At 43.1% G+C, this 25,328-nt stretch overlaps 1 protein-coding gene across 11 annotated transcripts in view; it reads right to left on the reverse strand.

Annotated features, from left to right (window-relative positions):
* Positions 1 to 25,328, reverse strand: part of ARPP21 (cAMP regulated phosphoprotein 21) — a 160,199-nt gene that overhangs the window by 117,496 nt on the left and 17,375 nt on the right. Inside the window, exons 2-3 of one of the 11 annotated variants that reach the window (XM_080934808.1) lie at positions 1,345 to 1,458; positions 193 to 256 (exon numbers count right to left, since the gene is read on the reverse strand). The exons of 9 other annotated variants lie outside the window; for them this stretch is intronic. The gene's annotated coding sequence lies outside the window, so the exon portion shown is untranslated. The remainder of the gene's footprint in view (positions 1 to 192; positions 257 to 1,344; positions 1,459 to 25,328) is intronic. One more of the 11 variants, XM_080934807.1, reaches the window with a different exon arrangement.

Below are 25,328 nucleotides of genomic sequence, written 5' to 3' on the forward strand. Positions count from 1 at the left end.
TTCACATGATCTTAATGTGGCTTTCTATGTCTTGACCTTGCTTTAAAATAAAAAGTGATAGCAATTAGGATTGTAAGGAGGAGAGAAAGGCAGAGAAGAGAGTAATTTAACTCAAAGCCTATGTGCCTTCTGTCTTTGGTTCCCACTAAGAGCTTGCGCGAGTCCTGTTGTACGAGTCTACCTGTTACTTACCCTAATCACTGTGGAGTCATGTAGCATTTGCTCCAGATTCCAGTCGGCTCTTCCTCTTCAGGGTCTGTTTAAACGGGAGATTAAAATTGGATTCTGTCTGCAAGTGGAGATGCTCACTTCATTAGTCACTTCTTCACAGTATGTGAGGAGTGAACACACCGATGCTAAATTTGTGCAAATGTATTATGGTGAGACAACACAGTCAGATGTCACTCATTGGGGCAACTGAATGGTTTCTCCCATGAGTAAGACAACACAGTCAGATGTCACTCATCGGGACAACTGAATGGTTTCTCCCATGAGTGAGACAACACAGTCAGATGTCACTCATCGGGACAACTGAATGGTTTCTCCCATGGGTTTCCTTTGGCAGTAGGCCTCTGGCCTGCAAATGAAGATGCCTTGCATTTTGAAGGGACAATAGTGATGTCTTGGTTTCCTGTATCAGGTAGAAACCCAGACATGCTAAAATATGATACAGTCACCTAAGGCTCAATTGGCTGAAGTTCCTAAAGGATTTTTAGCATCAAAGATTAAGTCTAAAGGAGGCTATATTTTGGAATGAAAACGCTTGAAAAAACTGAGGGTAAGAAGGGCAGGCACAAGGTCTGCATACATTAGTAGCTTCCGCAAGTCTGGAATCTTCTTGTGGTGAGCAAAAGGTGGAGAGTTGTTCCATAAATTTAGCGTCCCAAAGAAAGATTTCAAGTTTAATATACGTGTAAGAAGCACTAGACAAGGAACGTGACCCTTTAGATAATTTTTGGGGGGTGAGGTAAAACACACAAACATTTCAAGACAATTGTTTACAAGCAAATGAGAAAAACTGTCAATAAAACACTTTGGAAAGTAAACTCAGGAGGCACCTCTATATCTAAGAGATTAACTGTTCACAAATTCAAGGAAACTGAAATATTCTACAAATACCCTTTTGGCAAGAATTTATTTTTTACACAAATCTAGTTTTTAATTAAGTTTTTTTTTTCCCACATAACATTCTATGTATAAGTCTATGTTAATGGGTGGCTGTGTGCCTCTCAAGTAAAGAAGTGGATGGCAAATCACTGGGGACAAATGGATGTCTATAGAGCAGGGGAGCGCTTTTGTCAGGGAAAACATCCAGGGGAGAAAAGTCAAGTATTGCAAGTTTACCTTTCACATAAAACAGGCCTTTCCAAGCTTCCAGTACGTTCAAAGATAATCTATGAGACATGGCATTCAGGTCAAATACTGCAACTTGCTTTGGAAATTTTATTTTGTTCTTTTCTGAATGGGTAAACAATAAGCAAGTTACTATACATCCCAAAAGATCAAAGGCAGAATATTCGAGCACAAGAGAGAAAGCTGGCATGCTGCCTTTCAAAGTTTCCTCGGGTATCTCAGTGACAAACACGTACAAAACAGTTCTGTGATGTGACCTGCTCTGACTTGTAAATTATATCAGCCCCATCACCTTAGCCATCAGATCATGGTAAGGCTTTGTGATTTTTCAGTGCAATGTGGATGCTGATGAGAGAGACTGTCTAGGGATATACGAGAATCACAGACTCTACCAGCATCAGTATCTGAACATGGATTGTGTGTGCTATGCTGGTCAGTTTGCTGTTGTTGTCTTTATCAATTTGACATAAGCTAGAGTCATCTGGAAAAAGGGGGACACCAACTGTGAAATTGTCTTCATCAGATGGTCCTGTAGGCAAGCCTGAGGGACATTTTTTCTTTTATTTGACCAAGCCCACTATAGGCAATACCACCCAGGCAGGTTGTCCTGAATTACATAAGAAAGCAAATGGAACAAGCCCGTTTGCCACAGAGAAAAGTCAGCAAGCAAAGTTACTCCATGGCTCTGCTTCTGCTCCTCCTCCTTCCAGGTGCCTGCCTTGAGCACCTTCCCTAACTTTTACTGATGATGGACTCTGCACTGGCTGGTTTTGTGTGTCAACTTGACACAAGCTAGAGTCACGAGAGAGGAAAGAGCCTCAGTTGAGGAAATGCCTCCATTAGATCCAACTGCGGGGCATTTTCTCATTTAGTGATCCATGGGGAAGGGCCCAACCCATGTGGGTGGTACCACCCCTGAGCTGGTAGTTCTGGGTTCTATTAAGGATGCAAGCCATATGATAAGGCAAGCCAGTAAGCATCAGCCCTCCATGGCCTCTGCAATCAGTTCCTGGATCTAGGTTCCTGCCCTGTTGAGCTCCTGTCCTGACTTCCTTTGGTGCTGAGCAGCAATGTAGATTTGTAAGCTACCTAAACCCTCTCTTCCCCAATCTGCTTTTTGGTCATGGTGTTTTGTTTGAGCAGTAGTAATCCTGGATGAGACATACTCTAACCTGTAGGCCGAAACAAACCCTTTCCTCTCCAGTTTGGGTTTGCCTAGTTTTTTAATCCCAACAATAAAGAGCAAGTTAGAGTGTACTCTTGCCCACCCTGGGGAACCGGCACTACTTCTGAAATAAAGGACAGCTCTGCAATTTCCTTCTCTCCCAAACAGGGCAAACCTTTGGCTGTCAGAAATGGCAGTTAGATCTGGGTGGGACTGACCACTTCCTTACATCTCTGAGACCTAGTGTTTTATTTTATTTTTATTTTATTTTGTTTTAATATCAGTTAAAGGGGGTTATTAGACCCAATTTATTGAAAGGAACTGGCTGCTGACATCACCAAGCCTGAATTCGGTTTGACTGACAGACATTGTCTAGTCCAAAAGTTTCCCCAAATGTCCTCAACTTCCGTACTGGTTATGCCAATTTGTTCCTTCATTCCTTCCAACGATTGTCCTTAGAGACTCGGCCCTCCCCTTCGACCATGTTGGTTCTGGGAATCAAACTGAGGTCATCAAATGTGGCAGCAACCACCATACAAGCTGAGCCATCTCACCCCCATCACCCCATATTTCTAGCATTGTTCAAGGAGGGGTATCAGCTCTGCATATCCATAGACACATTTGGTCCACTGACTTCCAAGATAGTGTAAACTTTAAAACATTACATAATTCAGAGAGTAACAAAGCCACTGCAAAGGACATCTAACAGACATCAAATCCGGAGGCCTAGACAGGACCCTCCACCACACTGTAACAGAGCTGAGCCAATGTCAACCATTTTTGCCTGAAACGTCAGGAGTCTTGTCAATCACTCTCATTCCTATACTGATGGCTGCCACAGCAATGCAATAGAAACAATTCATTCACGGGACATGACAATCAGGTGTGCTCACTGGGTCATTATGCTCTGCCTTGTAAGTGAGCTACTCAACATCTCTCGGACACTGCAGCTCAGCTCCTGATAATAACAGTCTCTTTCATTACTTTGTTCCCAAGCTCACAAGCATGGTTGGGTCAAAGATGCTGCTCAGTCTTTCTCTGACAGCCCTGGAACCCATATGCCCCATGTATCAAAATACCCTAATGTCTACATGTAAACCATCTGTCTACTTCGCCTCTTCCACATCCAGAGCTCACAACATCTTCCCCCTTTCTGCCTCTGTCTCTCTGTCTCTCTTTCTCTTTCTGTGCATGTCTGTAGTGTATACATATGGTATTCCCATGTACAATAAGTAGATGCACATGTCTATGTATGTGTGGAAGCCAGAATAGAATGCCTGGAATCCAGTTCTTTCTCTCTCTAATCATGTTCTTTTGAGACAGGGTCTCCCTCTGAACTTGGAGCTAGGTTAACAACCAGTAAGCCCCAGCAATATTGCTCTGCCTCCCACACCAGTGGTATTACAGGGGTGAACCTGGACCACATGCAGCTTTTTAAGTGGGTGCCGGAACTTTGAGTGCACGTCATCCTGTTTACATAACAAATACTCTTATGCAATAAGCCATCTCTTGAGCTCCATTATGCAGGAAATCATATGCCTATCTGATATCCAGATAAAGTAGGCTAAGTGTTTTCAGGAAGACATGTTCACTTTTTAAAAGTAGACATTAATCAGAATCCATATTGGCAGGCCACATCTAGAAATGAGTACCAACATAATCTTAAAGCACAATGCTAGGACCTCAGGGTTTTGTGGCACCCTATTCTTCTATGTGAACATAAAAAAAAATTCCTAAAAATACCTGTAATGCTATCTCATAACTGTTCTGAGACATGTTTTTTAAACAGTTATGTCTTCAGGTTGGATCTTACATATGTCTTGGGGTTTCAGTCTCAGTGTTTCAATTGATGGGTTTTAATCTCCCTAATGCTTTGACCCTTTAATACGGTTCCTCATGTTGTGGTGACTCCCAACCATAAAATTACTTTTGTATCTACTTCATGACTGTAATTTTGCTACTGTTATGAGTCATAATGTAAATATTTTTGGTGATAGATGGTTTTCAAAGGGGTTGTGAACCCCCCGGTTGAGAACCACTGTCCTAAGCATCAACTTAGAACTGGAAGAAATGATAGTGACCAGAAATGACAATCCAGCTTAGTTCATAGATCTAAGTTCAGATACAGATATTAATTAAAATAAATCCCTTTAGAAAGAGGCTAAGACAAAAACTTTTTTCTGTTACTTATACTGGAGACACTTTGTCTTGGAGCAAAGGTTTATTATAAAAACCTATGACTTTCATCTTGGCTTAGAGGGTTCAAAATATGAAATTCATCATTACAAAGAGGAAAGATTTTAAAAGGAGTATTAATTTTAACAACCATCAGCATATTTGACATGAACTCTTTTCTCCTGCATTCCTACGAGAAGTACAAAAAGCACCTGTCACATCAGAACAATGAAGTCTGGTCCATGTGATGGTGCCAGAGAAGGAGCTTAGCATTTGCAGCATTAACAAGAAGAAAGGAAGAGAGACTTCTACAACACGAGCAAAGTCAAGTAAACCACAGCGAATTGTCATTTGCTGGGATTTTGAAATGACCCTAATCCTGATTAGAAGACACAGAACTCAATTAGCACGAAGTCTTGTTTTGGCTACAGCAATACTTAGCATTGAATTTCACAGATGAACAGTTTTTGCCTCAACATTCATTTGCAGAATTAGTACCTGCAAAGACATCTTTGCTTTCTATCACAGTTCCCAGCCCTATGGTAAAGGTAATGGAGTTCCCCCCAGGAGCTTGAAAATGGAAAGGCATCTTCCTTCAGTGGTGAGAAGCTGTGTAGACCTAAAACAGTGGTTGTCAAGCTCCTTAATGCTGTAACCCTTTAATACAGCATGTTGTGGTGACCACCCCTCCCAACCATAATATTATTGCAAGGCTACTTCATCTCAGTCACTTTGCTAATTATAAATCTTAATGTAGATATTTGATAGGCAGTATATCTGCTATGTGAACATCAAGGAGGTTGCAACCGATTGAGAACTACTTTCTAAAGGTTCTCTCTCTCTCTCTCTCTCTCTCTCTCTCTCTCTCTCTCTCATTGTATAAGTTCTCATGGTGGAGCAGGAGGAGGAAAAACAGAGACAACAGAGGTGCCATTCCACAAAGAACACCTGAAACTTCCATACATACAAACGGTCTTTCCAGTCACAAAGACTGCTGTGGACTATATTTTGTGTTAGCATCTTGAAAGTTAATCAAAAAAGTTTTATTTCTTATATGTATGCAGCATGTATGCACGTGTGTATGCATGCATGTGTGTATGTGTGTGTGCAGGACCCAGATGGACATCTTTGACTCTGCTCCACCCCATTCACTCAGGAAGTGCCTCTCATTCAAAGTGAGAGTTCACCCATGTGCCTAGCCAGACGAGCTAGACAGAGCAGCTTGCTCTATCTCCGCCTTCTGGAGTTGCAAAGGGACTGGGATCTATCTACATGGTATTAACATTGGAACTTTTGACTATGTTTACATGGCAAACACTTCAACTACAGAGCCACCTTCCCAGACAGCTAGAAAATTGTTTGCAAACAACTCAGTATCTATACCAGCAGGACAACTACCTTTGATTAAGTGTTTACAGCGTGATCGATTGAGACTGAGTTTCACAGTTGCTTAATTTATCCTCACATCAACCCCATCTATTTTTGTCACCCTCTGTGCAGAAAATAACCTGTGTTGCTTGCCTTATCTCCTTAGTGCTAATCCAAGTGACTTGATGATCTATTACCCTGTGGATCCCTCTGGGGCCCCAACATGATCACTCTGTAGCAAATTTCAGGATCTGAACCAAGACATCAAATCACTCTCATCCTATTGTTGTGTAAGACAACAGTCACAGATTTGTGCCCGCCTATTCTACCTCTACACAAGCTCTACTCCCAGGGACAGTACCTGGCCCAAATAAGTGTTTGTTCACTGAGTAAATAAAGCAAGACTCCAAGTTTCTGGCAGCATAGTCAGTGATCGAAAGGCAGCTTGGACCATGTGTGGGCTTCCCACAGCCGAGGGTGAGGACCTCTGGTCACTCTCAGTCATCTGAGAAGCAACTTCATGAGTTTAACCAATAAGCAGCAAAAGATACTCAGGGGTAAAGTCATGGCATGCTTCTGGGTCTGTGGCTACATGGTCTGGAAATCTCTGTAGTGTTGGACACAGAATTAAAAGAGAATTGAAAAGCATTTCTTAGGAACTCACTGTGTGGGGCATTCTATGACCCTGGAATAGGATAGCAGAGACGGTGCACACTTGAAGGGACCACTGAACAAATAAGAAATCAACCTGCAGGTCTGAGGCAAATAAGAACATGGGCGATAGTAAACCCTTTTCTTCTCTCTGTGTAATTTCCCCCCTTTCTCTACATCACACAATACACGATTGCCTAAAATTCCACATTGATAACAGTATATTCATGGTCATTAAAATGTATAAGCTACTGTACTGGGATCAACATATTTTCTAGAAATAACAAGTATTCATAGTCATAGTAAAACATATTCAATAATTATTACCTCTCACTCAGTAAGACATTCAGTAAGAAGGTGCAACTTGAAATCGAAAATTCATGGGTGCAGTTGACAATTGACTGGTTTTTGTTCATTTAACTTTGTTTTAATGGACAGCATCATTCTGTTGGAAAATTTCTCCCAACACAGTTAAACCTCTATAGACATACTCAGATGGCAATTACAGGAGAGTCATAATGGAGCTTGCTCAGAATGGCCATGGATATACTGAAGGGGAAAAAAAGGTTCAGTTCAAGATTCTGAGTTCTGGCAAAAACGGTTCGGATGCTATATATGACTTTTCTGCCTACCTGAGAAGACAGCTGGGCAGGAGGGTCCTGTGCCTTCAGATGGTAACTGTCCTATCAACACTCTGGCGGGACACAGGCACATTTTGTGAATGCATATATGCAGAAGAGTGTCTCTAATCTAAGTCTTTTTCTAAATCATTAAGGGTTTTGCTTGTGCTTTTCTTGTGCTCTAAGTATAAATATTCTAATAAAAAGCATTCCAGTGACAGGTGTGCGCACTGGGCTCTAAGCTCCCTGGACAGGAAAGAGCAGCATTTTCTCCAACTGTTGCCTCACCCTGAGCGGGACCGCAGCTGATATATTGGGCTGAGGGGATAAATAGATTAGCCCTTTACAGAAAGTATTTTCAAGAACTCTGTACTTCACTAAATCCTCAGTGAAGAATCAGGATTACCACCATGTACCCAAGGTCTGACAGAAAAAAAAAAATAAGGTAATTTCCTTCTTCAGGTGCAGCACTATGTTAGTACATGAACAATGAGGCATTTATGGGGATAATAACAGAACCACAGAACCCCGATACCCTTTTACAAGGTCTCACACGAGGACTGCTTGGTTTGTTGTTTAATTTTAGAGGTTGGTTTGCTTCTTGTCACTCAGTATCAGAACTGTAATCACATGGCTCAAGGCTGAGTGTGATGGCTTCGTGTCCCCCCCCCCCGCCCCCATTCTCCAAGCCTGACTTTATGTAATTCTGCTTAAGCACATGTTCTTGCCTTAAGAGTTGTTGGCATTCAAACCTAATGTGGTTGCATATGAAAATATGTGCACCATTTTCTCCCAGCGTCTCTACCCTGACCAAGGTGCAGTCTGGGAAAATGGAAGTTTGCTCTTGGCTATTCTCCACATCTTAAATAATGCAACGTTAATGACCTTAGGAAATGACAGATTCTACAAGCTCTGGAAGCGTCTCAAGTCTGCTAGCATGACCTGTTTCTGAAGACACAGGAAAGCTGGCTCTCATTCTACTCTAGATGAAGGAACTGGCAAGGGTCAGGATAACACTCAAAAGCACAAGGTCAGCCTGGCCTTGGGCAATGAAAGATGGTACTTTGCTATAGCTTGTGTGGCATGAGGCTTCTCTGAAACTGGAACTTTTAAAAACATGATATTTTCAGTTCTCTAGAAGAAGTATCCCTCTAAGAGTAGAAACTGCTCCCCCAAATTCCCAGTCCTTACTGCCACATGCTGTAGGCTTCTACCAAAATCACAGAGCCAAGCATGGGAAGTGGAAGATCTCAGTTCAGAACCTTGGCACCCACATATAAGCCCGGCATGATGAAACATGTTTATAACCCTAGCACCTGGTCAGGAGCATAGGGCACAGACATGCAGACTCTGGGGTCTTGCTGGCTAGGCAGCCTGTCCAAATCTATTAGTTTCAAGTCTAGTAAGAGACCCTGCCTCAAAGCTACAAAGATGGAGAAGTGATTGAAGAGGATAGCCAATGTCAACCTTTGGTCTCTACACCAACCTGAACTGGTTCGAGCATCCAACAGCGTGTATAACAATAAACACTGATTAATTGCCTTAATGAAAGCACAAAACTAGAATTTCAAAGTGTCTTTTTCTGGACTCCTGCCCACAGCCCAGCTGAACGACTTCTATATATACATTTTGAGTTTTGATCTGTATAAATTAGTGAGTCTCCTGTAAGCATCTCTGATTTGGGGGAAGGACTGGTTAGCTGCTCTCCAAGTGTGATCACCTTATGAAAAAGTTCATTCTTTCTTTTGTCAGAATTAGTTTTACTTCTGTCATAGGTGAGTGACGTCAACCAGTTTCAACAGTACCCAGCCAGGGGCCTCATGGGTCTCAAGTTCAGGCCTTTTATTTAAGATCTTGGTTCCAAGGTTATGGATAAACAGTTTCAGGACTGTTGATGGAAGTGTTAAGACGTGTTCAGGGATCCTTCGGGGTTTCTTTTTCTGATGATGAGGCTGAATGTTTGAGGGCATGCAATCACAGTTTTACAATGCACACTCTAAAGGCTTGGAAGGAACTAACATCCTTGCACACATGTGTCATGAACGGATTCAATAGTTATGGTGTGTGTGTGTGTGTGTGTGTGTGTGTGTGTGTGTTCAAAGACTTCAACAGAAGTAAACTGCTGATGAGCCTTGTGAAAACAGAGATTTCAGAAAGAACTGTGTACCTGCCTCATTCTATCAAAGCTCCTATGTGGAATCTCGCTCTTAAACTCAGGAAGCATGACACAGCATCCCTGCAGCAAGGCAGGACTTCCCAGCCTCTCTAATAGGAGTTGAACACCTGACATTCCTCCACAGAACAGGCTCAGAAGATGGTGCCATTTTTAAAGTTCGAAAGTCCTCATAGTCAGGCTGCAGCAACAGAAAGTTCCAGAGCTGGATTACACAGAGAGGCATATCTCAGAAATGAATTATCTGTCAATTTTGAAGGATGTGAACAGCTCAGTTTTGGAACTATGGCTTATTTGTAAAAACCTTGGTGATTTTTTTTAAAGCATAGATGGAAATGGAGAAGTCATTGTACTTTGTGGGTTTCCCTTTTTGTGACTTAGTGTATGATAACCAAGAATGGCAACATCTGACCATAGGGAATGTGATGAGGAGGAAAACGCTTTTAAAATCAAAGAGGTGAAGGACTCAAGGAAGGGAGCAGGAAGGGCAGCTGGCAGAACTTTGTGGAATGAAGACAGGAGTAGAATAAAGAACATTTAAAAGCTGAATTTGTGATGGAACTCTGTAGCAATAGTCACTTAAAATTAATTAAGCCAGACACTTCTTTAATACCAGTACCTGGGAGGCAAAGGTCAACCGATCTCTGTGAGTTCCAGACAACCTAGAGGTATTTTTTTCAATACTGTTAAATTTTATTAGTCTTTTCTTAGTTGAGTGTGTGCGTGCATGCACTCACACCCATGTAAGTGTGAAGTATTGGCATGCACTTTAGCCAGGGGTGAATATTGGGTGTTTTCCTCAGTACCCCCATCCATACATTACCTTTTGAGGCAGGGTCTCTCATTGAACCTGTGGCTCACCAATTAGATTGACTGTCTAGTTAGGGAGCCCTACTAGGGATCTGCTCCCAGCACTGATGTTAAGGGAATGCAACATCACACTAGGCATTTACAGGGATGCTGGCATCTGGAGTTTGGTACTTGGCTTTCTACAGTAAGCAATTTACTGACAGAGCAGCTTGCCAGCCCCCAAATATAATTTTTATGAAGATTAAAAATTATGACAAAAAAAAGGCTTGTGGGCCTTATCACTACCACCTAGCAGAAAGGACACTGTTCACAATTATAGATAAGGAGCGACGTAGCAATTTCCCCAGAGCTATTAAGATATGGGCTATAGAAGCATGTGCCCGGCACTTTAGATAATTCACTTATTACTAATGAAGAGATCGACGTGGGAGAGAAACAAAGAAGATAATGGGATTCTCCATGACGACAAGGGAAGCAATTTGAATCTAAAAGTGCTGAAGAATTTTAAGCTTCCTTACATAGATGCCTACATTTGGCCTCATAAGCCATTATTGGATTCCAAATTTAAAATATTTGGATTCTGTGAGGAATCTGAATCCTGGCTATTTGCAAACATACGTGTGGCAGACCTCAGGTTTTTGAAACTGCATGTCATCTAAAACTGACCTTGGAGAAGAGTATGTCCAGGCTTCTGTTTCATGGGTCACTGAGCTCTGACTTTCCTCACTGTGGAATTTGGGCATGCCGGCTGATGTGGACATCAGCTCACACCAAGATTCCCCTGAACATCAGAGCCCCAGCAGCTCCAGAGCAATAAGGACAAGCCACTAGAGGCACACACCTGCTACGGGCACCACTGGAGGATTCACTGGGTTCCCAAGGCCCCAAACTCAAGGCTACTTTATAAAACTAAGGACAAACGGTATCATTTAAGTACACGGTGCCTACTATAACCTCTATCCACAAACCCACTGATGGTGTGTTTACTAGACAATTTTTAAATATACCCCTACTTAGCAAAGCTCAAAGTATAACCCTGTTTTCATGACAAGATAACAGACATGTTCTGCTTCTGAATTTGTGTTCTGATGACATGTGGGAAATCAGCTAGAAAATTTAGGATGCTTCCTCTTATACGGTATTATGATGCAACATTTCCATACATGTGTCTGTGTGTGTGTGTGTGTTCACGCACATGTATTACTGAACATACACATGCACACACACACACACACACACACACACACACACACACACGCATACTCACACACACACTTGTGCGTATATATTGAAAGAGAGTAGAGAACGCCCAATGTCCTGGTGCTAGCCTGGTGGTTAGTAAGCCAAACTAATCTCACCATCGCTGCCTTCCCTCTGCAATAGTTCTGGAAGTTCAGGCACACCGGCCGGCTGGCAGCCATGTTGGGTTTGCTTACAAAAAGGGGTGCTAAAGTTTGACCTCTGGTCCTCGTGCTTATCCTGAAATTTCGTTTAACCCCTGAGCCATCTCGAGAGCTTCTCAGACTTTTTTTTTTTTTTAATATCAGCACATAGCAATCAGGAGTGACTTTATTCTGCTTTTTCTTTTATCATCTTCATCTTAAAACAACTGATTTTTTTTAAAAAAAACAACTGATTTTTTTTAAAAAAAAAAACTGATTTTTTTTTTTTAAATCTCTCTGGTAGATTTTGAAAGGTAATCTCGCTATGCGGCTGGCCTTGTCTTGAAATGATACTGCAGAAGAATTTAGTAACCTGTTAAAATTATGTTCATTATCCCTGTCTGTGTGGCCTTTGGGCGTTTTAATATAGCGCTCCTTTTTAACCACACGCTCTCACACCTAGGATATAAATAAAGGATGGGACAGATACAATATTTATAAGCAAGTAACATGTTCAGCTTTCCTTGAACACGATCTTAGATTCTTAGTTTTCTTTTCTTTCCTAAAAATATGTCTCATTCCAAAAGGACGAAAACAAAAAGACAGTTTCCAATGAAGAAAGGGAAGGACATTGCAGGGATGGGTGTGGCCAGTCCCTTGGGAGAGGAATTTCTTGTTTCCTTTGCTTGACTTCAGGCTTCTTTGAGAAAGGAGTATTGCAGGTGATATTCAACTTGCCAGAGCTGGCTCAGGTCCAGGTGCTGGTACCTCAAAGTTGGAAGCCCATCCCACTAAGGCCTGTTTAGCATAGCTTTTGTTTTTAAAGCTAGGGTGTATTCATGCTCTGGAGAGATGTGTGGCACTGATAACTCTCCAAGTGCATATTTGTGAGTTATGTGTTAATGCTATTCTAAAATGTTATTAGAAATTAAATTTCATGCTTTCCTTTAATTAGATACAAGGCATTTCACATGCCTCTCTCTCTCTCTCTCTCTCTCTCTCTCTCTCCTCAGTCCCATCCCCTGCCTCTCCACAGGGCACTGAAAGCAGAGAACAGCCATAGATGGAGTCCGACTTCCAGCTGCCATTGTTGTTGCTGTTGGTACAGAAAGAATTTCCAAATGGCCTAGGCAAGCCCACATAAATTGATCCATTGGCTGATGGGCTGGTTTTGAGACACATTGTAGCTCAGGCTAATCTGTAATTTACTGTTGCCAGGCTGGTCTGAAACTCGCAGCTATGATAAAATTTCAGAATAAGGAGCCACCACACCCAATTAGAAAAATCATTGTTAAAGCAAAGATTACCCTTAATTTTGTTGTCCTGAAACACATAATAGAGTACCTGGCCTTCAGTTCATAAGTTACTAAGTTAACAGAAACATGTATCTATGGGATTGTGAAGTTTAACCAGAGAGGGAAACCATTGCCGTCTTATTTCCAAAGCAATATTTACCCACAGTCATTATCACTACCAAAACCACATCAGTAAGTACAACCAGCTATGTTTTCTGAGTTTGATACTTACATAGGAACGAAGCTAAATACTAAGGAAAACAGGACTGGGCTGAGGGGTTGGCCTAGTTGATAAAATGGTTGGCTTGCAAAGCCAGAAACCTATGTAAACAGTCCAGGTTCGGTGGCACACACTTGTAACCCCAATATCAAGTGTGCTTATACACACACCAGTGTGCACACAAACACACAGAGCCCACAAAACAAGGAAAAGGAGTCTAGCATGACGCAAAGGAATATTAAGGAGGCTAAAAGTGAAAATGTAAAGGCATGAGATCAAATGTGGCGGGGAAGAAATCTCCTCAGTAGAACATGATGTTTTAAGTAATTGTTAAAGGAAAAAAAATGGCTAATGGAAAACACCTTCTATCCAAACTGAGTTATTTAACAAAACGCCAAAAGAATAGTCATACTTATTATTAAATAATCATTTACATCAGTATGAACTATATTTTGTGCTTAGGATAGATATCAAGGTTAGAACAATGCAAAGTACACCGAAGACTCAGCCAAGAATAGGTGCTAATGTGTCTGGGATAAGCCAAAGGCTTGACTGTAAACCTCCTTCCTTCTGTAAGGCACAGGTGAAAGAATTTCGGAAGAAACCAAGTTTCTAGGAGAGTTCATGCTGCGAATAGAGACTCATGTGACACCTGTAACTTTGGTGGGAGTAGACGTCACAGACAGGACTAGAATACCGTCTCCAGGAGGCTCTGAAGCTCTATTGATTGCACAGACCTGGGCTGAGGAAACACCTCGTCCTTGACGGCAGCACTGACGGCTGCATGTGCTTATGGACGTGTGGAGAGTCAACCAGAAGATGCATCTCTTGTTTCTTCAACAAAAGACAGGCTGGAATCTCAGATGTTTAAGATGATCCTTTGCTCTCAAAATGAGAGATCTCGGAAATCAACCTGATGGCATGATGTCAGAAGCCGTGCTAACTGTGGCTGAGTGGGAAAACATGTGGATGTGTGCCTAAGCTTGAGGTTTGTGTCCAGAGAAGCTGTGGACATAAGTGGGTAGGAATTTTTGCCTGGACCTTGCCATTTACTTTAGTTTCTTTAATTTTAAAAGCAAGGTCTTTAGGGGCAGAGAGATGGCTCAGTAAGTAAAAGAACTTGTAGCTAAATCTGAAGATCTAAAAGGAGAAGACTAAAGTCTGCAAGTCCTCTGACCCCTATATGCATCATGACACACAGTATACAGGAGCACATGCCACACACACACACACATACATACACACATGTATACACATATATGTATATATTATACATTATTGTATAATACGTATATTCTATACATTATATAGTATATAATATAATTAGCATATTAATGTATAATATATTATATAATATATACATATTGATGTAAGTCCTCATAATTTGACCTGACAGGGTTACTATATCTTTATTGAAATGGACACAGACCCTAACAGAGAGAAAAGACAGAGCAAGTTCTCCAGACCTTCATGCATAGCTTCTTACAACAGTAAAGCCCTCTCTTGTGAACAATGTATGGGAATGCACCCACTGGAATGCCGGATTGCTGCTCCAGGTCCCTGTAGCTATGTTACAAAGATAAAGCCCACCAGGTGCAGGGCTGACACATGGCATCTCTAAGGGCAGAGTCACTGGCTGATCGGTTGTATCTTACATGAGGAGAATCCCAGCCTCTTGACCAAGAATCGCTCCAGCAACCTGAGCACAGCAGCACTGGAGGCTGCTCTGCATGTATGCAAATGAGGCAGAGGGAACCATGGGAGTAAGAGCATGAGACTTCAAGAGGGAGAGGTGTTGAGGACACGTGGAGGGTTGGGTAATGGGACACACGTGACACAGAGTAGAACGGAGACTAGGAAAGAATGGAAATGTACAAAGGAGGTGGAGTCTGGGAGAGAAGGAATGGGGGGGCATTAACGAAAACATGTTTTGTTTAAAAATGCCATAATGCAACTTAATGCAATGTAGGGCAGTTAAACGACTTAAAATATTAAATATACAAAAAGGCTAGTTCCCTCCCTCATCCCTCATATGATATGCGCAAGCCAGCTTCTTTCTATCAGGCTTGGCCCAAGGACTTCTCCCCTTTCCCATTTTGCTTCGTCTAGAGCAATGGTTCTCAATCTGTGGGTCGCGACCCCATCAGGAATTTTTATAGGTATAGCTAATGACCGACCACTGTCAACCCTGATATTTATGTCACAACAGTAGCACAGGCTATGATTATGAAGTAGCAACGAAAATAACCTCATGGTTGCAACCTCATGGTTGCAAGTCACCACAGTTCTAAGTCGTCACAGCAGTAGGAAGGTTGGGAACCACTGCTTTTTTTTCTAGAAGGATAAAAAAAAAAAAAAAAAAAAAAAAACTCTTATTTAGGCATTTGTCTAAGATCTTTTTCTATATCAGATTTCTTCCTATTATTACCTATTAGAACGTCCTTTGAGCTCTGTTATCAATGATTACATTAAAAAAAAAAAAAGACAACAAAAACAAAACAGATTTGAGGTTACATAGGCCCTTGGCAGCAGAAGCTGGGAGGACATGATACCTGTGCCTCGGAAATACCTGCTGAGTCCCAAGGAACAGAGCAGGCTCTGCCTCAGACACCAGTGGTGTTAGCAATAGAGATGAGACCATCGGCCAAAGGTGATCCTCATACAAGCCTGGCAACCTGCCTTTGATGTTCAGATCTCATCTAAAGGCAGCCTCCAAAACACTGTGCTCCAGTCTCTACTCATCTGCTTGGCTCGCCCCAGGCTCAGCTTTCCTCCAGACTGCTTTTGTGTGTACAGAGATGGACAGACAGAAGCTAAGCTCTGTGTGTATTAAAAACTCGTGCATTCTGGGGTAGACTGGAAGACTCAGCCTTCTCTTTACAAAGCCCTCCTTTAAGATGGACACTCATCGGCCTCTCTGTTTCTCACTGATGTAGACTTCTCAAGGAATTTTGAGAAGTGTCACTTCAATGTGGCTACACACACACACACACACACACACACACACACACACAGGAGGGCAGAGGGCAGGGAACACAGCAGCTGGGTTAAATCACTTAAGTCCTGGAGTATTCAAGTGACACGCCTCTGCTGGCCCTCCCTCCCCAAATGCCAGATCAGGCCACACAGAGGCCTGGAGAAGCTTCAGCTTGAAGAACACAGTAGCAGCTGCAGGGAGCTGGCTGCTGTCTCAGCTGTAGTCCTGGCCTCCTGCCTCCTCCAAGCACTCACTGGGGCACATGACCAAGGAAGCAGCTGGCTACCACCTTAAAGAGGAAAAGCTCTAGCCCCCCAGCCCCCACCTCTCACCCCATGCCACCAGCTCCGGAGCCAACTAACCAGCAGCAGCCGGTTCCCTTTTCATAGGCACAGCAGCTGCTGGTTCCCTCAGAGGCAGGCCTGAGTCCTTCCCAGTGAGGACAGTGCTGGGTATGAGAGGTCAGCTTCAACACTTGTGGCAAACATCTGTGGATTTGAATTGTGGGGAACCAGAATCCTGTGCTCAAGTGGCAGGGCTCATGTCAGATTCCAAACATTTTTCAGTATTCCCGGCAGACTTTCTGTAACATACTCCATTCCCAAGCAGAGATTTGTCATTTTGGTTTTGTGCTGGGATGAAAACCTGGCAGAAACATAGGGGCTGTTCAAGACATTTTTAGGCTCATTGATTTCCAAACAGAGGCCCCTCTACTAGATGGCATAACACACCACACACACACACACACACACACACACACACACACACACACACACAAACACACACACACACCAAAAGAAAGAATAGCTCAGTGGTAAAATGTGTGCCTCTCAATGGTAGGGACCTAAATTCATTCCCTAGCATCCATATTAAAGAGGTAGTCATGGCAACACATGCTTGTGATACCGCTGCTCTGTAGGTAAAGACTTGAGGATGCCTCGTACTTGATAACCAGTAAGTTTCATCTAGTCAGGAAGTTCTTGGTCAGTGAGTATCACTGTTAAAAAAAAAATGGCTGACAGTTTCCTAGGAAGGACATACAAGGTTGTCTTTGGTCTTCACTCACACACCACATATATGTGCATGTGCTACTGCGTGCACAGACAACACATACAAAATGAAACAAGCACATTGGGCGTCTTGTACCTTCATGCAGCCTAGGACTCAGAGCATGGTGTCCTGAGGGCCACAGGACTCTGAGGCAGCCTTGAGTGTCAGAGTCAGAGCCAGGTCCATTAGTTTCTGTAGAATCTGAACCTTGGGAACACAAGTGGACAGCTCACTCTGCCTGAGGGCTGTGCAGTGGAAGTCCCATGTCACAGAACGATGGCTTTGATGCTTCTACCCGTACTTAGCTCAACACAACCAAGGGACAGGCCTGATTTTAGGCACCGGTGACCCTCTCCCTGCTCTGACACTACACACCCCCTCCTGATCATTTACTCAGCAACACAAGTGGCTGTTGAAGATAGGTCTTGAACGGAGAAGGGCAAAATTCCAACACTCTTGTGTGCATGTGGAGGCTCAGAACTCATGACCCTGTGTTGTGCATGTGTTGACATTTTCCATAATAGAAGGGAAGATATCTAAAATTTCATCTTTGGGAATAAATCATAGTTAGACACACTCACTGGCTTGCTCACTTGCAGGCCAAGTGGGAGACGTTGATCTGCTGGTGATCGAGGTTGTCCATGGAGAATGTGAGGTGCTTACAAACCTCTCACAGACAGGAACTCTGGAAACTTGCTTGACTCCAGTCAAGGCTTTTCTCCCTGCTAATGATGCAGAGGAAGTGCTATTTAACACTGGGTCGAGATCCACACAGTTTTTGGTGTGCTTCTAGCCTCTCTGGTGGAGTTCAGGTCATAGACATACATCTCCCTCTGGGACAAGTGGCCCTAGATGTGTGCTCATGTGCTCCTGTGTGTTTCTTGTGTGTGTGAAAGATAGATAGATAGATTGATAGATAGATAGATAGATAGATAGATGATAGATAGATAGATGATAGATAGATAGATAGATAGATAGATAGATAGTCTTTTGAATATGTATGTGGGTACAGGCTTGTACATGTACATGTGTGCCTCCATATGTGGAGGCCAGAGGTCACCCTTGAGTTCACTCTTCAGGTTCTGTTCCCTTTGTTTTTTGAGGCAATGTCTCTAATTGGCCTTGAGCTCGCTAATCAAGCTAAGCTGGCTGGCCAAATGAATTCTAGTGATGCATCTCTCTCCACCTGCCCAGTGCTGCATACCCACACCCCACTGCCTCCCTCTTGGTTTTGGGGGATCAGGATGGAATGCCCAGCCTCAGGCCTGCACAACGGGTACTTTGTTGAACCCTCCCCATCCCCCCTCACCCAAGAGCCCTGACTAGTACCTGTTGAAAGATCCTCTCAAATGCTGAGTCAGCCCAACTCAAACCACCTTTTCCTTTGTTGCTAGCCCAAGGAATTTAGAATTCATTAGGATGTACACCTCTAAGTGTGTCTGTGAGGGTGTTTCAAAGCATTCCCTGAGTGTGGAAGACCCATCCTGAATGTTAGTGGTTCTGTCCCATGGTATGGAGTCTCGCCCTGAATAAAATGCAGCATGTGATGCTGAGCCTACCTCTGCCTCTGTTTCCTGACTAAGGAGACAGTGACATCAGCTGCCTCCTGCCCCTCCCACTGTGCTACCCCTGCTGGGATGGGTCATCAAATGGTGAACCACACTGAACCCTTCCTTCCTTAAGTTGCTTTCCTCAGACATTTTGTCATAGTGATGAGAAAACTAGAGAATCTAGGTGGGACTAGGAGAGACTAGGAATCTACAGTCTAGAGGCCATTTTAGCTTTGTGTCATGCTATGGGCCCGGAAGAGGTCATTTTCACAGTAACTATCTACAGCTTACCCTTTGTTTATTCCCAGGCTGCTCTCTCTTCAGCTCCTAAATGGAGTTTGTCTCCAGAATGCCCCCTACTAAATAACTGCACACTGAATTCTGTCTCAGAACTTGCGCCAGAGACCTTACCTATGCTCGCCCAACATACTCTTCCTGAGACTGGTCAGTAATTGTAAAGCCCAGGAGTGGTCCAATATTTTTAAGGGACCCAATGGGAACACCAGATGCTCCTGTTTGACCTTCATGACTTCTGCTGATTGGTTCCCTTGAAACCACATATTTAATTCTAAACAAGCTAATAAGAAAAAAAAAAGTGATTTCCTCCAATGGTGTGGGTCCTTACCTCCATGTTCAAAGTCATCTGATTTTTGTTTTGTCTTCATGTTAATGTTCAGAGGGTATTTACTTTACTAACTACAAATTGAAGCCCCACTCCTTTTAGGTATCTCAAAAAAGTCACACCTCCAGTCCTGAACCACAAGCAATGATTATTCTGTACAATCCATACCAGGAAGGCACAAGGACAACGTATGAGTTAGTGCCTGTGTGCTAGTTAATTTATCACTGTGACCACAAGATCCAATACAAGCAGCCTAACACCACAAGAAGAAAGGTATATTATAGCACATAGTAGGTGAGCCCAGTTCTTCACAGCAGAGAGAGTGTGGCAACCCTACTCAGTTCTTCACATGCTGCCCAGGAAGCAGAGAGAAGTGAGCACCAGAAGTCAGCTAGTTTTCTCATTTTTTACTTTTTAAAAAACTGATTCCAAGCCTCCCAGTTCGTGACATTCAGGACAGCCTTTGTTCCTCCTCTAACCCTTTCTAATCAGTGTTCTTACAGGTACACCCCAAAATGGCGTCTCAATCTCCTAGGTGATTCTTAATCAAGTTAGCATTTAAGATGAACCATCAATACTCCTAATACCTTCCTAAGGCTGGGACCCTTTAATATATAGTTCCTGCCTGTTGTAGTGACTCCCAACCATAGAATTATTTTCATTGCTACTCCATAACTGTAACTTTTCTACTGTTCTGAGTCATGGCATAAATATTTTTGGAGGCCAAAGGAGTTGCGACCTACACACAGAGAACTGTTTCTCTAAATGCTCATTGGCTTACAAGATCATCTCATTTATTCTATCTCAACCTTTAATTTTCTATTTGAAACTGCCCCAGCCAAACACTAAGAGGCCAAGTACTTTTTCCAACGGATAAGTCCAAAAGTACGAAAACTGTGACTCCCTTTTAAGGGATGTGTTACTATCAGAAGGAAGAAGCAGGGCATCAGAGTGCAAAGGTGAGTATTGCCAATTTTTAAAATTTGTAATGGATCACTAGAGATTAAGATGTTTCCAAGTTCAAGTATTCCATTAAAAGTATGCACGAATCACCCCAGAATTCCCCAAGAGAAATGGCCTAGATAACTCCAACATCATCCACTCTGCCATGTCCCGGGTGCTGAGCGGAACTCCCTGGCACTGTGGCCGAGGACCTGGATCCTCTTTCTCTTCCCGCTCTTTGTGTTTCCCCATTTACTACTCCCCTTCTCTTTTTTGGCTACCCCTCAGAAAGCTGAGATCTCAGCTCCGCAGCTCCTCCTGCTCATCAGCACATTTCCGTGAAGGACGTCCTGAGCATGGCAAAGAAGTCATGCAAAATGTCAAGCTGAAGGCAGCCTTTGGTGTCCTCAAGGCTGAGGAGGTTTGTATTTGTATTTCTGTTGAATTGGGGAGAGCCTGGCTCTAACTGTCTAGGCAGTCCGTGCAGGTATCAGTGCATATGTAGATGACCCCAATAATGCGTGCACCAATGGAAAGGGCTTGCGAAATCAGCTCCTAGTGGGTGTTGTATAGTTGTAAGGGACACACTTTCTTTAAGAGATTTGCACTATGGAGCAGGAAAGATGACTGGGCTCAGTGGGTATGATCAATGGGTTTCATTGTTAGCACCCATATGGTAGCTCATGACACTGACACTTCAGTTCCAAGGAATCTCATGTCCTCTTCTGGCCTCCCCATGTACTAGGCACACACGTGGTACATTCATACATGTATGTAAAAAAAATTACACATGTAAAATAAGTCTTTTTTTTAAAAAAATTGCAATCCACTCCAAATAATTATACAAGTTTGCTAAGTATTTTGTTTTTCAATAAGTATTGTAGAAAATAATTCTAAATAAATCCTTATCATATAGTTCCTAACTTTCAAGGGAAACAGACTAATCTATGACTCAAATAGATAAGTAACAAATAAATACAGGGTCTTTCATATATCCAATATTATGAATAGTAACTTACTTAGCATCCTTGGTCAGGGGTTAGAAATTCCCTTTTGGAATCTCAGCAGGAACTGGGATCTGAGAATGCTATGGCTTATTGTCACACACTGAAGAGTCTGTAGCTGCCACCCTTCTGCCTCTGACACCTGCGTCCAAGCATGTGTCTCCTGCCCTGGCCCTTTCTTCTGAGATGGCGCAGCCATCCTGAGGGGAGAGTGTGGGCTACACTCAAAATCTGAGAGAGCTGAAGAGAAAAAGATCATCTGGGGCACAGACTTCGGGTCTGTGGGAGAGACGTAGTCAGAGCCCACGTGGCTGACTTCCCAAGAGACTATGCCACCATCAAGGTGAAGCCAAGAGCTGGAAGTCCTCTGGTGACCTGCCACCTGTTACCCACGTCACCGTGCTCCTTTGACAAGGTGTGAATCCACTAGTCTCTTGGGACCCTCGGAGAGAATGAGAACCCACCATTTCAGTTCCAAAGATTTCACAGAATCTTTGGGATTCACTTGGGAGCGAGGCCTCACAGTCTTCTCTGCAAACTTCTCTGAAAAGGTTGTGTTTAGGGAGGACGGTCCAGAGCCTATGTCCAGGAGAGTGAAGCAGAGGGAGGCTTGTCCTGGCAGGACTCTGCTTTGTCATTCGCAATGAGTCTCATGCTCTTCAGTGCCAGCAGATGGAGCAAGGCACACCTGTCATGAAGCAATCCTGTTTTATTACAAGACCTTACGTGAGTGAGTGAATCTATACACAGCCATCTCTGTGACCCTGTGTTCTGACTGAGCTGCCCCTGGAGGGTACTGGGCTATAAGGGAAGACACTGAGCCTTTTCACCAGGTAGAACTGCATCCTGTTTATCTCCAGCCTCCTGTTTCTCCATCTCTCACCAATCTATGTCACTGTGACAGATGGCCTGCTCCGAACCTGTGCTAACCCACAGAGTGAGTCAGGAGACACCTCTAACAATCTTCCGTCGCCCCCCTGGGTCCACACTAATGCTCCTATCAGGCTATACATCTCCACTTCACCTCAGAGAAGGGCAGGGTCCCTAAGTCAGGCAGGCCATAGGCTTGTCAAGGTCAGTGACCATACCGAGGCCCGAGAAAGGGTCTGGACTCGAATAGAAAATTAATGCTTATAAAAATGAAGGCTTGGCATTTGTTTACATATTGGCTATTTGTATTTAATTTTTTTACTATCATAGTCTAAGATGGATTTTAAAGAAAACTTGATCTGAGCTTGTGTGCCATGCTTGCCGAATTGAACCTGAACCAGAAATTCTCTGTCAGGTATCTGTGGACTAACTCACACAAGAAATCCTTTGCTGGCATGAGTGGAGTGGACATAAGTCAGCTCCGGGCTTGTACCCAAGTTTACCCCAAAGAAATTATAAGTCTCATCAATAAATACTGTGACTATGAATGATTCTCATCTTCAAAGACCAGTATGTACTCAGTGAGAAAATAATCAATTCTCACTTTCAGCCCAGATGAGCTCTGTTGTACAAACTCACAGAGAAAAGAGGGGCCTCTGAGTAAGTTCCCGTGCATATCACTGTGTTTCTGTTTGCTCTGGCCTGTTAACTAGTCATAAAGATTGTTTCTTAATTTAGCCTTTGTATTCTTTTTATCACTTTTTCTTTTTAAAGAGGGTTTTACATACCCCTCAATGGCCTAAAATCTGAGGCTGAGGCTGACCTTGAATATCAGATCCTCCTACCTCTACCTCCCAAGTCTTGGGATTGTCATGCCATGGTTACAGGATGCTGGGGATAGATCCCAGAGCTTCCAAGAGGCCCTCTAACCAACTCAGCTGCATTCCCAGTGGGATGAGTTTAAATAAAATAAATGGAAACCACAGATGGATAGAGCGTGAGCCTTACTACAGGATGAGTTGGAGTATATTACCTGTGCTAAGGCTATGTACGACTCATGAGGTTCTCATACCCGTGTGTGTGTGTGTGTGTGTGTGTGTGTGTGTGTGTACTGCAATTCCAAATAAAGTAAGATATTACTTAAAATGGATGTGTCCACTAAGAGTGTACGCTGCAGATCTCAGGCATTTCCCTTTCTGTTTGGAATGAAGGAGAAGCAATGGAAGATACACAGGCACACTGTGTGTTGATTTCCAGAGTCATCAGGAGAAAAATGAAAGCTATGCTGGGGTTTCTGCCATGAAATCCAAACACTGTTGTGAGAATCAAAGGCCTTATCATTAACATATGAGGACTGATGCTGCTGATGAAGACAGAGCGTCTCAGTTAAAACAAACAGATGATTATCTTGGGCAGCATCGTAAACAAGACCCTAATTCACGGAGCTGCTAATTGCTCTTCCCAGCTGCAGATGATTGGCTGGGTATTTTCTCAGCACGAACACTGTGACCAACATCTGCATAGTCCCGAAAGTCAGCACAGAGCTAGCTCACAGCCACACACCTAGAGCCAAGGCTACTGACTGGCTCCAAAAACGACCTTGTCTTAGAGGCAGCCACCTTAAAGCATGCCCTGCTTCATAGATAAACGTTCATTCGCCGCTATGAAAATCCTGAAATTAAACTAACTAGCTCGCTTCTATTCTTCGCCAGACTCACTAATGTAAGGAGAAGAAACTTGGGTCCATTTTTCCTACTTGAGGGGAAGTGATGCTGTAGATCTGCGGCAAAGGGAACCACAAAGCTGGTGTTTAAGAGAGTGGTAACCACAACCCCCATAGCTATTCATATCTAATTCACCTCCAACACAAAAAGCATTTACACCTCCCATAAAAATAACAGCTATTGTGGCTTCATTTATATTTCATGGGCCAAGTGCCCAAAGGATCATTTTATATATAATGTTTTAGTGCTTGGTACAACTTACTTATACATAATAAAGAAGGGAAAATGGAAATGGAGGAAGAAGAAAGTAAAAATAACAACAACAAAGAGAGAGGGGGACAAGGAACAGATGACTCAGTGGGTAAAGGTGCTTGGTGCCTGATGACCTGAGTTCTATCCCCAGGACCCCCACCCCCACAGGGGAAGGACAGACTCCTGAAAAGTGTCCTCTGACCTCCAAAAGTACATCGTGGCACAAATAAATTAATTGATGAATGAATGGATGGATGAATGAATGATGAGTAAATGTAATTTAAGACAAAGAAAGGGTAGGAAGAAGAGAGATATTCAGGGGAAGGAGGAAAGGAGGGGGAACTAGGAGGGGGAGATGAGGGGAGATGGAGGTAGGGAAGGCAGAGAAAAGGAAGGAATCTTTGAGATTAAAAAGGATGAGTCCATGTCCAAGGTCAAATGAAAGTCATCCATCCAGGTCTGGAAACCCATGCTCTGCCTACTGCTTTTCTCCTCCTCACTCTCCCATGTATACACTTGGGTTTTGTTTACTCACAATGAATGCAGTAGCCACACATCGAGCCATTGTTACTTACTGAAGAAAGATCCCAAGTCATGTGGAAATGCACCTTGTCTTATTAACCCACCATCCCTTCTGCAACCTATAGCCAGAAACATGCAGTCGCTTCCCATTCTTGGCTCTGTCTCTCATACACACAGATCTGTCCCCTGGAGCTGGGCTAACAATAAGAAACCTTTCAGTCACAGATACCTATCACTACCGAATACCAGTGTAGCCTCTAACCCCAAATACCACTGTGCCTCAGGAAGGCTTTTCTTAGCTTGGCTGGTGTCTTACCTTGACCATTGATTGAGCTTGGGGATTTCTTTGAAGAGTTAGACTCTAAGGTAGAGCTGACCTCAGTCCATAACCATTTCTGAGGACTGAGCTGACCAAAGATATCTATTTCTGAGGAACAGGCTTCTGTAGGGATCTCGCTGGAACATAAGCGAAACCACTGACGTGCTTTGAGCCTAAAGAAAAGCCTCTAGTTCTAACATCTGGATAGCCGTCTCATTTTGACTCAGCTGTTCCACCAGACGTGTCAGAGAAATAGGAAAGAGCTGGGGCTTCTTGTCTCATAG

The sequence above is a fragment of the Micromys minutus genome (genome assembly GCF_963924665.1).
Source record: "Micromys minutus genome assembly, chromosome: 21".
NCBI lineage: Eukaryota > Metazoa > Chordata > Mammalia > Rodentia > Muridae > Micromys > Micromys minutus.